Below are 7,500 nucleotides of genomic sequence, written 5' to 3'. Positions count from 1 at the left end.
TGTCCCTTCGGTTTTTCTTCCCTGACATTTTTGCACCTCACCACACAATCTTTTCTAAGTGTCTCTGAAAATCGTGTTCCCGAAAATCTCCGGGCACGCCACCTCCATCTTCGCGCAAAACAAACCGTTTTGAGGTCGGCGGGAGTCGGCCCGGTCGTCCGTCCGGTCGTGTCGCACTGACGCCCGCCGCGGGGCCGCAAACTGCGGGGTCATAGAGACTTCCGGTGGTAAGTCGTTAACCGTGATCGGGACCGCCCGGACAAGAAATGCCATTTTCTGGCCGGCGGGAGACGGGCCGATAGGCCTGGCGGGAAAGGCGCGCCGCGGCCCCGCTGAAGGCCGCACATCGGACCTCCTCGACTTCCGCCGTCAAATCGTTAACCTGCGGCGGGCAAAAAAGAAGCGACGCCAGCTTTCGGACTTAGTGCAATTCTCGAATGTCGCGGCTGACTTGGCGGTACGAGCGTTCGGAAGTCCCGCCGGAATTGCGACGCTTCGAACGGTCGAGGCGGCCAATCTCGACCTCAGCGGCGGCACTGGCGCGATACACGTTTCTGCCGCCAGGGGGGGGGGGGGGGGGTGGGGGGGGGCAAGCCAGCCGGCCGGGGGCGCCCGGCGCCGATCCGGCGCTTACTCGACACGCTCGAGCATCCGAACCCGTCTTATCTACGGGACCGCCGTTGCCACTTGAACACCTTTCGCCGAGAGTATCCGGGCACCCCACCTACCCGCCGGAATCACGAACCACGAGGTAGAAGTCAGGAACCAACAGGAGAAGTCGTGAACTAAATGGCGAATTCATGAACCAAACGGAGAGAAGTCATGAACCGAGCGGTTTAGGGTCAGGGTGAGGGTTGTTAGGGTGAGGCCGTTGCTTCGAGCGGGAAGATGGGCAGCCCCGCCCCCCCCCCCCCCCCCCCCCCGTTGGGTGGAAGGAAACCTCTGCTGCGGGCCCGGCAACCATCCCGAACGGACCCGCTGGGTCCAAATGTCTGCCGAGGGCGGTCCTGCTGCGGTCGCGGGTTCGTTGGAAACCTCTCCTGCTGCTGGCATGGCCACCCTCCCCCCCCCCCGCCCGACTGACGACCCTGCGGGCCCGGCGACCCGGTGTCCCGTTGCCGCGCGGGGAGTGATCCTCGGGGCCGTGCCGGGCGGGCCCAGCGACACGAAGAGAGTGGGGGGGGGGTCGGAGGGAGTGGCACTGGGGAGAGAGGGGTGGGGGAGAGAGTGCCCCCCCCCCCCCATTAGGGGCGAGTTTATGCAGTCATCAGAGTTTATACCTAACCTCATGATGCTTTATTAGCCGGATAGGCTGTCTGACCTCGCCCCCAGTCCCTACTCCTTCCACTGGATTCTTCTTATACCCTCTTTTTCTTCGTGCCCCCCCCCCACGCAGGGAGGGTTCCAAGAGGGAGGAGGGAGGGAGGGAGTCCCGGGGCCGTGAGAGAGAGAGAGCCTCATTAGCTGCTAGGTTCACCTCATTAGCTGCTAGCTAACGCGTCAGACCTTTTACATTCTTTAGAGGATTGAAACCTCAGGGCCTTTAACCCCCGTTCACCGTTTACACTCAACGATCCTTCCGAACAAAACCCTTACACATCTGTCCGTCCAACTGACCCCCGAGATACCTAACACGCAGATTAACACGTCAGCGGTGATCGGCGTGTCATAGAGGAGTCACAAAGACGGGCAAAATAGAGTGGTTGAATAAAAAATACTCACTCAATTGGCCGTGATTTAACGTAGCACACAATGATGCAAAGCCCATGCAAAGTCCAGTGGCCCAAGCAAACAAATAAGATAGATCTGGCTCGGCGTTCCTCATCTCCACATCGTCACCCAGCACGCCGACGCCCAATAACAATTCCCCCGCAAATTGTGCACCTCGAGCGGCAGTACTTTAAACGGCGCCGTCTTCGGCGTGGACGGCATGAACCAAGTCGGCAAGCATCGTCACCCAGCACACAGACGTCCACTAACAATTCCTCCCCCCTGCAAATTGCGCGCCGCGAACGGCAGTACTTTCAAGTATGCCGCCTTCGGCGGGGACATCGTGAACCAAATCGGCAGGCAGGCGTCGTCAGCCGGTCGACCGACCCCCAGTTGCATTGCCCCAACGGCCATTGTGCACTTCGAACAGAACAGTGCTTTTAAAATATTCCGCCTGCCGCGTGTACATCATGAAACAAATGGAAAGGACGAACCGGGCGTGCAACCGATGCACGGAGAGTGACAGGTCGTCAAGCAAGTCCGTGGCAATCCGTCGGCCGACTCGGCCGCGGCCAGCAGAGGCGTTTTGGCCCGGGCGCGCCGAACTTTGCGCGCCCTCGGTATGCGTAACACTAGCACATGCCTTCAAAACTCACTACAAAATAACCCCAAAGTATGCCGCCTTCCCCGTGGGCCTTGTTACCAATATCTTGCCCTGCTTCCTGATGCCCTTATGGGGTCGGCTCTGTTCTTGCAGAACCCTCAGGTGGTGCAGAGTCTGGGCCATTTTATCAATATCTTGCCCTGATTCCTGATGCCCTTATGGGGTCGGCTCTGTTCTTGCAGAACCCTGAGGTGGTGCAGAGTCTGCGCCTTGTTATCAATATCTTGCCCTGCTTCCTGAAACCCTTATGGGGTTGGTTCTGTTACAAAACCCTCAGGTGGTGCAGAGTCTGGGCCACTTTATAAATAACTCTGCCTGCATTAGGGTCAGGGTTAGGGTTAGGGTTAGGGTTAGGGTTAGGGTTAGGGTTAGGGTTAGGGTTAGGGTTAGGGTTAGGGTTAGGGTTAGGGTTAGGGTTAGGGTTAGGGTTAGGGTTAGGGTTAGGGTTAGGGGTAGGGGTAGGGGTAGGGGTAGCGGTAGGGGTAGGGGTAGGGGTAGGGGTAGTTTGAACTACTGCCGCTCCAGGCGCGCACTGTGCGTGGGTAATTTTCAGTGGGCGTCGGTGTGCTGGGTGACGATGCCGCCCAGACTCTGCACCACCTGAGGGATCTGCAAGAACAGAGCCGAACCCGCAAGGGTATCGGGAAGCAGGGCAAGATATTGATAACAAGGCCCAGACTCTGCACCACCCGAGGGTTCTGCAAGAACAGAGCCGACCCCATAAGGGTATCAGGAAGCAGGGTGAGATAGTGACACCATTTGTAAAACCGGCAAATCCCACCCAGGAAACATTGCAAAAATTGGCCTCTAATGCTGGAACGTGGGTAAAGCCAAACAAACACGACACGTTTTAAAAGAACGTTACTAAAACAGCCTGGGATATGCCCATGACAAAGGATAGGCCGAACCTCACCAGAAAAAAAGAGAGGGAGACCACGGCAGAGCTGAGGGATAAACATGAGATGGTGATAAAACCAGCAGACGAGGGGAGCAGTAGGGTTACAAATTAATGTCAATATGGGGCCTGCTCCCACTGGGTAATAGACAAAAACATAGAACAGGGTGACAGGAGAGACTGGATAGCACAGAGGATAACCCGTGAGCGAAATAATGGGGTGTATGCAGTTCAATGTAAGGAGTGTACCTTACGGTACATAGGGGAAACAGGTAAAACAGCCTCAGCGGTGATCGACGTGTCAAAGAGGAGTCACAAAGACGGGCAAAATAAAGTGGTTGATTATAGACAATAGACAATAGACAATAGGTGCAGGAGTCGGCCATTCAGCCCTTCGAGCCAGCACCGCCATTCAATGCGATCATGGCTGATCACTCTCAATCAGTACCCCGTTCCTGCCTTCTCCCCATACCCCCTCACTCCGTTATCCTTAAGAGCTCTATCCAGCTCTCTCTTGAAAGCATCCAACGAACTGGCCTCCACTGCCTTCTGAGGCAGAGAATTCCACACCTTCACCACTCTCTGACTGAAAAGGTTCTTCCTCATCTCCGTTCTAAATGGCCTACCCCTTATTCTTAAACGGTGGCCCCTTGTTCTGGACTCCCCCAACATTGGGAACATGTTTCCTGCCTCTAATGTGTCCAATCCCCTAATTATCGTATATGTTTCAATAAGATCCCCCCTCATTCTTCTAAATACCAGTGTATACAAGCCCAATCGCTCCAGCCTTTCAACATACGACCGTCCCGCCATTCCGGGAATTAACCTAGTGAACCTACGCTGCACGCCCTCCATAGCAAGAATATCCTTCCTCAAATTTGGAGACCAAAACTGCACACAGTACTCCAGGTGCGGTCTCACCAGGGCCCGCTACAACTGTAGAAGGACCTCTTTGCTCCTATACTCAACTCCTCTGGTTACGAAGGCCAACATTCCATTGGCTTTCTTCACTGCCTGCTGTACCTGCATGCTTCCTTTCATTGACTGATGCACTAGGACATCCAGATCTCGTTGAACTCCCCCTCCTCCTAACTTGACACCATTCAGACAATAATCTGCCTTTCTACTCTTACTTCCAAAGTGAATAACCTCGCACTTATCTACATTAAACTGCATCTGCCATGTATCCGCCCACTCACACAACCTGTCCAAGTCATCCTGCAGCCTTATTGCATCTTCCTCACAATTCACACTACCCTCCAGCTTAGTATCATCTGCAAATTTGCTAATGGTACTTTTAATCCCTCCGTCTAAGTCATTAATGCATATCGTAAATAGCTGGGGTCCCAGCACCGAACCTTGCGGTACCCCACTGGTCACTGCCTGCCATTCCGAGAGGGACCCATTTATACCCACTCTTTGCTTTCCGTCTGTCAACCAATTTTCTATCCATGTCAGTACCCTACCCCCAATACCACGTGCCCTAATTTTGCCCACTAATCTCCTATGTGGGAGCTTGTCGAAGGCTTTCTGAAAGTCGAGGTACACCACGTCCACTGACTCTCCCCTGTCAATTTTCCTAGTTACATCCTCAAAACATTCCAGTAGATTTGTCAAGCATGATTTCCCCTTCGTAAATCCATGCTGACTCGCAATGATCCTGTTACTGCTATCCAAATGCTCAGCAATTTCGTCTTTTCTAATTGACTCCAGCATCTTCCCCACCACTGATGTCAGACTAACTGGTCTATAATTACCCGTTTTCTCTCTCCCTCCCTTCTTAAAAAGTGGGATAACATTTGCTATCCTCCAATCCACAGGAACTGATCCTGAATCTATATAGAACATTGAAAAATGATCTCCAATGCTTCCACTATTTCTAGAGCCACCTCCTTAGGTACCCTGGGATGCAGACCATCAGGCCCTGGGGATTTATCAGCCTTCAGTCCCATCAGTCTACCCAAAACCATTTCCTGCCTAATGTGGATTTCCTTCAGTTCCTCCATCACCCTAGGTTCTCCGGCCCCTAGAACATTTGGGAGATTGTGTGTATCTTCCTCAGTGAAGACAGACCCAAAGTAACGGTTTAACTCGTCTGCCATTTCTTTGTTCCCCATAATAAATTCCCCCGTTTCTGTCTTCAAGGGACCCACATTTGCCTTGACTATTTTTTTCCTCTTCACGTACCTAAAAAAACTTTTGCTATCCTCCTTTATATTATTGGCTAGTTTACCCTCGCACCTCATCTTTTCTCCCCGCATTGCCTCTTTAGTTAACTTTTGTTGCTCTTTAAAAGAGTCCCAATCCTCTGTCTTCCCACTCTTCTTTGCTATGTTATACCTCCTCTCCTTAATTTTTATGCTGTCCCTGACTTCCCTTGTCAGCCACAGGTGTCTCTTACTCCCCTTAGAGTCTTTCCACCTCTTTGGAATAAATTGATCCTGCAACCTCTGCATTATTCCCTGGAATACCTGCCATTGCTGTTCTACCGTCTTCCCTGCTAGGGCCTCCTTCCAGTCAATTTTGGCCAGCTCCCGCCTCATGCCTCTGTAATCCCCTTTGCTATACTGTAATACAGACACTTCCGATTTTCCCTTCTACCTTTCCATTTGCAGAGTAAAACTTATCGTGTTGTGATCACTGCCTCCTAACGGCTCTTTTACCTCTAGTCCCCTTATCAGATCAGGATCATTAAAAACACTCACTCTATTGGCCGTGATTTAACCTAGCACACAGTGTTGCAAAGCCCACGCAAAGTCCAGTGGGCCAAGCAAACAAATAAGATAGATCTGGCTCGGCGTTCCACATCTCCACATCGTCACCCAGCACGCCGACGCCCATTAACAATTCCCCCGCAAATTGTGCACCTCGAGCGGCAGTACTTTAAACGGCGCCGTCTTCGGCGTGGACGGCATGAACCAAGTCGGCAAGCATCGTCACCTAGCACACAGACGTGCACTAACAATTCCTCCCCCCGCAAATTGCGCGCCGCGAACGGCGGTACTTTCAAGTATGCCGCCTTCGGCGGGGACATCGTGAACCAAATCGGCAGGCAGGCGTCGTCAGCCGGTCGACCGACCCCCAGCTGCATTTCCCCAACGGACATTGTGCACTTCGTACAGAACAGTGCTTTTAAAATATTCCGCCTGCCGCGTGGACATCATGAACCAAATGAGCAGGCAGGCATCATATCATATCATATCATACACATACAGCCGGAAACAGGCCTTTTCGGCCCTCCAAGTCCGTGCCGCCCAGCGATCCCCGTACATTAACATTATCCTATACCCACTAGGGACAGTCAGCCCCCAGCACAACGACGCCCCCGCTAACAATTCCCCACGCACATGGTGCGCTCGAGCTGCAGCACTTTAAAGTACGCCGCCTTCGGCGGGGACATCGTGAACCAAAGGAGCAGGCAGCCATGGTCACCGCCAGCACAACGACGGCGCCGCTAACAATTCCCCGCGCACCTTGTGCGCTCGAGCTGCAGTACTTTAAAGTACGCCGCCTTCGGCGGGGACATCGTGAACCAAAGGAGCAGGCAGCCATGGTCACCGCCAGCACAACCACGGCGCCGCTAACAATTCCACGCGCACCTTGTGCGCTCGAGCTGCAGTACTTTAAAGTACGCCGCCTTCGGCGGGGACATCGTGAACCAAAGGAGCAGGCAGCCATGGTCACCGCCAGCACAAGCACGGCGCCGCTAACAATTCCCCGCGCACCTTGTGCGCTCGAGCTGCAGTACTTTAAAGTACGCCGCCTTCGGCGGGGACATCGTGAACCAAAGGAGCAGGCAGCCATGGTCACCGCCAGCACAACCACGGCGCCGCTAACAATTCCACGCGCACCTTGTGCGCTCGAGCTGCAGTACTTTAAAGTACGCCGCCTTCGGCGGGGACATCGTGAACCAAAGGAGCAGGCAGCCATGGTCACCGCCAGCACAAGCACGGCGCCGCTAACAATTCCCCGCGCACCTTGTGCGCTCGAGCTGCAGTACTTTAAAGTACGCCGCCTTCGGCGGGGACATCGTGAACCAAAGGAGCAGGCAGCCATGGTCACCGCCAGCACAACCACGGCGCCGCTAACAATTCCCCGCGCACCTTGTGCGCTCGAGCTGCAGTACTTTAAAGTACGCCGCCTTCGGCGGGGACATCGTGAACCAAAGGAGCAGGCAGCCATGGTCACCGCCAGCACAAGCACGGCGCCGCTAACAATTCCCCGCGCACCT

The sequence above is a fragment of the Rhinoraja longicauda genome, unplaced genomic scaffold (assembly GCF_053455715.1).
Source record: "Rhinoraja longicauda isolate Sanriku21f unplaced genomic scaffold, sRhiLon1.1 Scf001531, whole genome shotgun sequence".
Classification (NCBI taxonomy): Eukaryota; Metazoa; Chordata; class Chondrichthyes; order Rajiformes; family Arhynchobatidae; genus Rhinoraja; species Rhinoraja longicauda.
This window is presented reverse-complemented; position numbering follows the sequence as displayed.